Source organism: Taurulus bubalis, assembly GCF_910589615.1.
Source record: "Taurulus bubalis genome assembly, chromosome: 19".
NCBI lineage: Eukaryota > Metazoa > Chordata > Actinopteri > Perciformes > Cottidae > Taurulus > Taurulus bubalis.
The window spans coordinates 18,365,078-18,375,626 of record NC_136607.1 but is presented as its reverse complement, the minus strand read 5'-3'; positions in this window follow the sequence as shown (position 1 = coordinate 18,375,626).

Genomic DNA, 10,549 nt, shown 5'->3' with positions numbered 1-10,549 from the left:
TCAACAGAGCAGATCACGCAGGATTTTGGACATTGAACGCCTCATCTCATTGGTCGATTTTAAAGCTTCTGACCTCAGATCCAGTGATGTTTTGTCACGTCTGCCTGTGTTATTTGTCGGGCTATGTTTGCATTTCTGTCTCTCTGCTGTACCTGGGTCTGAAAAGAGAGATTAAATAAATATACATGTCGACATAATGTTGCGTTTAACGTTTGTTTCCGCTTCCTTTGAGTGAGCAAAAACATCCTGGAGCAAATTGTGAAATCACAGATTGATATGTGGAATAATAATAATTATTTTAATTTCTTTAAGAAATGCACTTTTATTAAGATGTATAATACATATCAGATGCATAGTGCCAGATGACTTGATCTTTAAAAAAGCCTTCATTAAAAAAAAGGTACAATCTGTCAATAGGTTCCACATAAAGTGGTCAAAATATAAAGCGATATATATGTGGAATTATTTTAAAAACTGTTTAAATCTCTTTAAAAGACTTTAAATCTCAGCTTGAAAAGGAAAAAAAAACTCTTTTTTGAATACCTAAATCAAGCAGCAGGAAACTGTCAAAATAAATTATCCTCGTCCCTGAAATGTGAGTTTTTAAGTGCGGCGGGCACCATTACAGATGCACGGAGTAACCGGAGGCCCAGATGAACGGAGTGAGAGGCGATTAGCCGACCCCCCCCCACCGCCTCCCCTCAGACGCTGATGCATCGCCGCCATTTACCCCAACGCAGGAAAAGCAGAGCAATTCGCGAAGCATCACAACTAACCCCTGCTAGCAGCCCCACCACCATCACGCTGCTCTCGCCCTCCCCTCCACCTCCACCGCCGCCCTGAGCTAAAAATAGCTCGTCCTCTCGCATCACCCAGCCATCGCGTCACGGCCGCGTTCACTCTCATCTGCTGCCGACGCCTCTTTTTTTTTTTTTATGTTGTGATGCTTTGACGGCGTCAGATGAGCACATTAAGCTGTGGGTGAACATGTTTGGCAGCCGTTCGGGAAAAGAGATTTCTAAGCGAGGTGGTGGTTTTCCTCATGTGTGGTTCATTTTATTCCACTCCTGTTGCAGTTTCTGTGTATCTCAAACTGGATTGAGGAAGGAAATTGTTTCGAAACATGACTACTGTTATTTATAGAACGTGAGTGTAACGTTTTTCACAACACACTCTGTTTCATGGAGCCAAGTGTTAGTTGTTAAGCTCTGAATTTGTGTTGCTGTGCGTGTGCCTCGTTAAATTTACATCAGCAGGATATCGTTGAGTCTCATTTCGACTGTTTCTCATTCACAGGAAGGAGGAGTGGAAGGAAACCGTCGCTGGAGATGGACTGCAGGTCAGTGACAACATCTCATATCGGCCGTTCTGATAAACAAAACAAATTCCGTCAGCTTATCAGTGGTGGAGGAAGTATTCAGATACCGAAAGACAAGTAGCAGTGGTTCTCCAAAGGGTCACAAGGTGGTCAAAATGTTCTAGTCTGGTGCCTTTTTACATTTAAAGATTTAATGACGAAGGAAAGAAACTCTGCTCCACAAATTTGCATACTTATTTTGGTATTTTTCTCAATTTTGAAGCCTTTTAGGGCCTTAAACAGTGAAAGTGTACAGGGCCCAACCTAGACACTGCTTTTTTTTAAATGAGTCACAAGTCAAAAAGATTTAAAACTGCTTTAATCTTAAACAATATGTTATATTGTATAAGCTTACCATTAGATCTTTTTGTATGAAATGGCTTAAGATGGACAAACTCGAGTGCTTGAAAATGATACTGAAGCACATAAATGCACTTAAACTTTCCACCGCTGCACAATTAGATAATTTCTGAACTATATAACCTCACCACTCGGTGTGACAATAAAATAGAAAACTGTAGAAATCCGCTGGGAATACAAACAAAACGCATGCAGCAGCCAGCGTGACGTCCCGTCAGTAACATCACAGGAGTCGACGATATGAACAGGATGAGTAACAGGAGAGTGTCTGGTGTGGAAAGATGCGTTTGACAAGATCACAAATTAACAGCTGTAATAGTAGCAGATGTGCAGAGGTTGATTCTGTTAAGGTGTGTTCTGCTGATGCTCAGATAAAGTGTGTGTGTGTGTGTTGGGGCGGAGTACCCATCAACGAGTCACTTCATTCTGAGGATGTACGTCCCTGCAGCCCGCAGATTAAAAACCAGCGGCCGACACCGAGGAGGAGGAGGATGCTGCTGCACAAAGCTCTTCCTCGTTCTCGGCCTCGCTGCGACGGAACATTTTAAATCTCGGTGCAAGTTCGTCTTTTCCCGATCCGTTGTCGTCTTCGGGTTCATCCTCTTGACGCGGACTCGCAGAGTCTCCCGCCGGAGAATGCGTTTGAATCGTCCTTAAAGGTGAAGCGGCAGCGATCTCCATCCCCCACAGAACGCACGTCTGGCTGCAGGTGGGATCTTTTTAAAGCTCAAACCCACTGAGACCCGTCGGCTGGATGTAATTAAGGAGACGTTTATAAAGCAGACTTGTGAGTCACAGAGTTTATCCTACGCTCGCAGCGCTCACTCGGTGCACATCGGGTCTCATTCAAAGAAAATAGTTCCAGATTCTGACTCTCGTGTACGTTTACAGCTACAGAGCGAAGCAGCTGATTAAAAAAAAAAAAGGTTTTTCTTTAATTGTTTGACATTTTAAAGGAATGCTCTTGTTCACTTTCTTGACGAGAGTTCGATGAGATTGAATACCACTCTCCTATCTGTCCGTTAAAGGCACTATGTGAGCTCGGAGGTCATGCACACCATTGTTTTTGTCACGAGAACTTTCACACAGAACTTAATACTACGACAAATCCTACTAAAAAAGCGAGGAACAAGGGTTATGTTTCCGAGCTTTCGCACCAGGAATAACGTTATTTGGAGTTGAGACAACAACATGGAGGCTCAATAGTCCGGACCAAGACGGCAAACTTTATCCCTTCGTTTAACCTCAACAGAGGCAGCTCAGACCAGTGACCTTCCATACCTTTCACACCTTTCACAATAAAAGCGACGTATACAATTATATGCAAGTATCTTGCTTTGTTTGTGTCGTATATTTGTCACGGCGACAACAAAGCGAATAAGCATATGCAAAGTAAAATACATTTTAACGTGACTAGATGCCATGTTTAGCCTGTGCAGTTGTCTTGATGCCGAATCTTAAACATTGCATTGAAGTCATTTAAGTGTAGATCGTGCAGAGGTGACGACAGTATGCAAAGCACTGAGCGGAAGGTCAAAAGAAAAGAGCCGTGTTCGCACCACACGGCCGGCTCGTTCAAATTCCACGGTCGACGACGCAGGTGAGAAAAAGCAGGAAAGACAGCGTGGTCACGACGCCATGCAAATAGATGCATAACCAATCGGAGCAGCTGAAGGGATCCATGCGCACGTTCTCCACTGCAGCTCACTTTCAAACACGACGTCTTTTAGTATCACTTTTAAAAATAATCGCGACTGAGATAAGTTATTGTTGCACCGAGTTAAATAAAGTAGTTTGAAGTATTCTTGATCGTCGCTTCCTCTAGAAAAATCCGACTGAGACAGTTTGTCGTAAAATCAATTAGTTTACATAGTTTTTAATGCAAAAAAAAATTACAATATTTCTCTAATTCAAGGTTCCTAAATGTAATAATTTGCTCTAGAATATACATATATATATATATATATATATATATATATATATATATATTTATATTTCACATATATATATTTATATCACAAGTAAGATCAATCAAGTAAATAATGGGTAGATAAATAGATGCAGACAACAACCAAACATTTTTTTTTATAGCTGATTCAGACAGAAACATTCTCTATATAATGTGCATAAACTTTTTAGGTTTGTAGATGATCTATGATATAAGTTAAAATCTATTAATAACATATTTATATTAATGGTAAATGCTGCTCTGTGTATGTGAAATTTGTCTCTTAAGAGAATAACATTTACAAGAATACTCTTAATTTAATGTTGCTCTTATTCTCTTCCTCCTTATTGAAAACAAATCCCTGTATATTTGTCCAAACCTAACTTGATGAGGGGAAAAGCTTCCGTGGAGAAGCGATTCTGGCCTCAGCGGTGGAGAATGATGAACACCGAAAAAAGGCAATCAATCCGATGGGCTGTGCCGCCGACTCGCTGCATCACAATAAACTCCACCAATGGGGCTTCAGCCTCATGCGTCTCCATGGTAACAGAGCTTCCTAAGTCCTGAGGAGGTGGAGACAGAGAGGAGGAGGGGGATAAACAGTACAGAGGTGGACGGGGGAAGAAGAAGAAGAGGAAGAAGAAGAGGAGGAGGAGGAAATGAGAATCGATACCTTCTCTTATTTCACAGTAAGGGTTAAAAAAAAGCGATCAAAAGGGGGGGGGGCAGCCGGCGGTGCATTGGCTGACGACTGACGGCAGAGGAAGGAGCGGCGTGCAGGGATGGGGTGGAAGGATGCCGGGGCTGCTGGTCTCTGGGACCAGGATCTGCAATAGCCCCTAAAGCCTCTGCTCTGTGGATCCGTTGGGCGGCAGCGCTTTAGGTGTTTCCTTCCGCGAGGTAAACTGCTTTCTTTCACCTGCACGTTTATAAAAAAACCAGCAGCAGTTTTGCTGTTATGGAAACACAGGTAAATTAGAGGATGGCAACATGGACGCCTGCCTGTTGTGGACTGTGGCTCACACACGAATCCAGACTGGTGTGGACGGGGAGAAGAGGAGGTGGAGGCTCTGCAGGTGGCTGCAGTCTGTACGGCTTTGTGCGTTTTCCTGCAAAGGGGGGAAAGATATATACGTGAATGAGACAAGCGGTGGATTTAATGTGTGGCATTTATTTGTAAGGATTAGAGTGATGAAATGTGTTGTTGCAGCGAAGCAACACATGTGCAACGGTCATGTTGGGCGGTTGTGATGGGCTGCACGTTCTCCGGGTAGTGGATGCTGACGGGAGGAAGCCAAATCAATCAGGAGGCACAGAGGAGGCGAGGAACTAACGTCTGAATCGGATCATCTTCTGCGTTGATCGTTGATTGTAAATATGTTTTGGGTGATGAGTGCGGTTCGACCACAGCTGCTGCTGATCACCACCGTCACGTCATCCAGCCAATTAGAATGAGAGATTTGAAGAATGCAACCAGAACGCATGCACGGTACAGCACTTGACTTTTGGGGATTTCACAAAAACCTGGAGGAATTGCTCTCGGTGTGTTTGTCGTTCTCAACCCGTCCGCGTCTTCTGATTCCTTTTCTTCAGATGTGAAGAATGCTGTGGTGTGTTTTAAAGTCTGTGTGTGTGTGTGTGTGTGTTATTATTAAAAGCAGAAACGACTCATGTAGCTCTACGAACCGCTGACGAGTCGAATCGTAAGAACTCTGCGATGCATCCACGTCTCGCTCCTCAATATGCTCAAACGTCAAATTAATGAGCGACAGTTACAGATGTTTCATAAACTGTGTATATCTTCTCTGTCCTCGTGATATTGATAACTCATTGGGAATGCGTTTCTGTTCTGAGGAACTTTATAGTAGCTGTGATTTTCATAATGAAACATGACCAACACATTCAACGTGTTTCCATGCATCGTTTTGTTTTAATGCTCTCATCTAATGCTATTTGTTTTACTTTTCTTCGTGGTAATATTATTATATGTTTTTTTTTTAAGTGCAAATGAGATTTATGCCTGTTGATTTCTCACAAAAAACAAGCTCTAACTTTGTACTCGTTTAAGACCAAAAACTGAGATAAAACAGACACAAAAGCGACCCCATATGAATAATTATGTTGCTCCGTACCTGCTGAATTTGTAAGTAGGCAACTGTGCCCATAATAATTCAAAAAGTGACAATAAGTCAGTGTTAAGTTTACAGCTTGTTTCCACTGACCCCATGTGGTCAAAAACAATCTGTTATTGGGGAAAGGAGTCGACCTGCCTCCTCAAATAGTCCTGTACACTATGACATGTGGTGGTTTTGATCGTGGTCCATGACTACTACTCATTATATGAATCATTTCTGTCATATGCATGTAATGTGCTGTAACTCTGTTACGTTGTTCATTCTGTACACACGACAGGAAAGGGATCCTCCTCTGTTGCTCTCCTGCAGGTTTCTTCCTTTTTCCCCCGTGAAAGTTTTGTTTCTTCTATTTTTTGGGGGGGAGTTCTTCCTGAACCGATGTGAGGTCCCGGGACAGGGATGTTGTATGTGTACAGGCAAATTTGTGATTTTGGGCTACACAAAATAAATTGCATTGAAAAGCGTGAGTAATAATAACTTCTGCGTCTGCAGAATGTGATCTTTTTAGCGCAGCGGTAGCTGCAGAAAAGCTTGAGAAGGACAGAGGGGTGAGTAAATATCCAGCTCCAGAGACGAGTGCTCTCAGCTCTCAGCGTTCAGTCTGAGACGTCCACAATGTGCTTCTCCGGGGTTTTGAGCTCAGTCTGAGCAGCAAAGTCTCCCTCCGGGAACGAGCTGCTGGCAGGCGGTGCTGTGTTTAATGGACCGGATCTGTTGTCGTCCGAGTTGAATGCCTCTTTGTCAAATTTGGTGCAATTTAGCTGAAGGCTTTCTCCGTCTGCCGTCACGCAGGACTGAGATTGGGCGGAAGCTGGCAGCCAGTCGGCCTCTCAGTGGGGCAGACGAGACGCTCACGCTCTCTGACTGTGATTTTCGACTTTGAGCTCAATTAGGAGGCTCTTTTTAAATTTAACCAGCGGACTTACAGGGTTCTTTGAAATCTCCCAGCGGCGGCACGAAGACAATCTCCTATTGGATTTCGTTGAAAATGTTTTCACAGCGGCGCGGCAAATTTTGAGCGGTTTTCCATAGAGGCCGATCTTCCCGTATGATTGGCTTGCATGTGTTTATCGCTAATGCCATGAGGGCGAGGCGCAAACTTCATCAGTTGAATGGATTAGAGTGGATGGAGGTACACGGGGAAGGCAGAAAGCTCATTTCCCACATGCTGCAGTTTGGTTGCTTCATGGGAAATTGGCCAAAAGCCCGAGGGAACTTTGTTTAGGTTTGACGCATCGCTGGTCATTCCCAAAGTAGTGAGAGGGAACGGAGCCATGTTCAGAAAGAGTTATGAAAGGAGATGAAAGGCATTACATCACGTGTTTTCAAAACTAATTGAAGTATGTGGTTGTCTGCCATTATTTTAATGTTCTACTTTCAGGGTTGAGTGCTCGGTTTATTATAGTGAAGGAAAAGCTTATTGTGGCTTATGTTGTTACTGCGTATCCATTATTGATAAATCCTAAAATGCACACACGCTAATGTTCCACTGGATAACATTAAGTGACCAAGTGGAAACATTGTGGTGTACTATAATCAAGGTTCTTTATTTTTATCGTCTAATTTTTGTTGTTTAGAAAGTAGGCGTGTCTTATTACATGTGGGCGTGTCTTGTTGAAGGTAGGCGTGTCTTATTGGAGGTAGGCGTGTCTTATTAAAGGTAGGCGTGTCTGATTGAAGATGGCCGTGTCTGATTGAAATTGGGCGTGTCTTATTGGAGGTGGGCGTGTCTGACTGAAGATGGGCGTGTCTTATTTAATATAGGCATGTCTTATTGAAGGTAGACATGTCTAATTGGAGGTGGGCGTGTCTGATTGTAGATGGGCGTGTCTTATTGGCTATGGGCGTGTCTTATTGGCTATGGGCGTGTCTGATTGGATATGGGCGTATCTTGTTGAAGAAGGGGCGTGTCTCTCTGCTCCGATCCCTGTTTTTTTCAACAGGCAGGTGTTCGGGTGATTTTCACTCAACGTTAGTGATAGAGGTTGAAAACATTTTGGGTGTGTTTTAACATTGAAGGGAGACTTTTATTTCACCGGACAAGACTCACATGTCCCAGGAACGGGTGGACGAAAGAACAAGTTCATAGCTCCATTATTTATATTTTTAATCATATTTTATTGACGATTCCCACATTTTTCACTCAATTTTGAGCCTTTTTTTAGGGTCCCACCATGATACCTGTTTTTCATATATGAGAAGTTTTATAGGGTAAAATAAAAGAAGAGTACTTAAATTTGCTTTGTATTGTTGTATTCTAATATATTTTGATGAGAAGTATTTTTTATCAGGTACATTATATCAGGTGAAACATACCCGACGTTAGTGATTGTGTTCCTATTTGTAACTTTAGTGTTCTAGGGTTAAAGAAACGAAAACAGTGAGCCGAAAATGGGCAAAAGTTGCCGCTTTGGCCAGACTTTTCCCTGCTCTGTAGTATCTAGTGCTGTTGTCACTATTGATTAATTTTCCAATTAGTTTCTCGACCCACAAGAGTCCAAGTTTTGTCCGACCAACAGTCTTTATTTCTAGTACCGTTCCTTTTCCAGTCAGTCCTCATTATTCTCCGGTTAATGTTTAATCCGTTTTTTCAGCTGATGTGCTGACTCACAGCTCACTTAGCTGACGGAGACACAAAAAAAGTCTCAATCTTCTCGCGGGGCTCCGTCTATCTGTTTGTGTGTCGGTTCTCATCTGTCTCTGTCTCACATTCTGCTTTACGGGGATTAGTGTGTCTCTATAAATAGCAGTTCTTCTTCTGTCGGTCAAGGACTTGTTCTTCACGGGATTCAGTGAGAAATGCCGCTGTAATGATATCAGAGCACAAACCACCGGTCGTATGTTACGGCCTCTGGATTTGAATCTTCTCTCGTGGCGCTGCAGTTTTATTATCTGTAGCTATTGCTTAAATAAGTGCATCATGGATTAAAGAGCCTCGCTGGGATTCGGAGGTCGAGATGATTCTTGATTCTTGACGGTAGATTCTACCTTGAACCTGAGGCCGAATAACCTTTTATATTATGACATTTTTAACGATGCTGTTGAGATATTTTACACATGGATACTCTACTATTCAAGACTTCAACAATTAATAATTGCTCCAAACTATTCCATCATTCCAAACATCGTAACAAGCAGTGGTCAGTTTTTAAAGAAAAAGAAAGTTGCGGTACTACTGATTCACAAGAATTATATTTCTAGGTTTTCCACTGTGATTTAAACCAGACTAATAAATAAATATACATACTTTAATTAAGTAATACAATAAACATGAACAAAGTCGTATATCACAAGACAAATGCCACATGATTTATGAGTGTGATGTTTTTGACTATATTAAAATGAAGTGAATATTGTTTAATATTATTAAGGTGATGAATAAACCTCTCTTGACTTATTTTTGAAGGTATAGTGAGTATAACCAAATTAATATTTTGACTTGATGGTGTCAAATAAAACATTAAAGTTATTCCAATTCCAATCGCCAGAGCCCAGAGCAGGTGAAATTAAACATTTTAATAAATATGAAATAGCTAATGAAGCATGTTGTTGGCAGGAAGAGCCTTGCAGCTACTTTCATACTGTACTTCCTGACCTCCACGGTTCATCTGCTGCAGCAGCTTGACCAAGCATGCATAACCTGATCATGCACAGATGGACAGACGGTGGGACACAACCTGCACACACACACACACGCACACGCACACGCACACGCTTTCCAGTTGACACGTCGGCTCCTCCCCTTTTCTCTCTCATGTTAACAGCATCAGATTGACAGTCCTAAATCTGAGATTAAGGAGCCGTTGTCATGTGACTTCTGAACCCGTCTGTCTGTCTGCCTGCTTGTTGATCTGTGACGGATCACACTTTCACTACTGTTTGGATGGATGTTGGAAGTAATATTTCACTAAAATAAAAGTACAGACGTAATATCAGCAAAGTATCAAAAGTACTCATAATGCAGAAAATAGTTTATTCAAACGAGTGAAACAAAATGTGATAATGCAGTAAAGATATTTGTGTTGTGAATTTTCAATGCCCTCTATTTTAATGATCTATAAATACGCGTCTCTGGCTTGAAACAATAAATAATAGCAGCATTAGAATTATAGAAAATTAAACTTGATTTTAGGAAGTCAGTTTCGCATTCATAGGTTGGAAAATTTTTACATCACCGGCAGATTATTTCTCCTTTTTTCATTTTATTATTTTAAAGAAAATAGTACTTGAAGTAGTTAGAGACTAGCTAGTGAGTGTGGTGGAGACCAAAAACAGAGCTAAAAGAAAGAGACTACTGGATTCCCATTCGTCAGGTGGCTCGACCACAAAGACTCCTCATGAATATGCTGCTGTGGCACAACTGAATGTGGAAATAAGAAACTTTTTCACAAACAAATTAACCTAAAAGGTGACAAATCTGTCATGCGTTCACAACTCGATTCTGCTGCCCCCAAGTGGCCAAAGATCAGCTCAGAACCAAAATGATTTGTGCACATAACAATGCATCATATATTACAAACGTATTTTATAATCTGTAAAATAACCAGTAACTTCAGCTGTCAAATGAATGAAGTGCAGTGAAAAGCACAATATTTCCCTAGAATGTAGTGCAGTAGAAGTATAAAGTAAAAGGGAAAATTGTAATACTTGAAAATACCTGCATTCAAAAGCAACATTGACCACAACTTGGCTGAATCTTCATTGTGTGCCGACACAGTTGGGATTTAGGTTGCTGGGGGATTTCAGGCA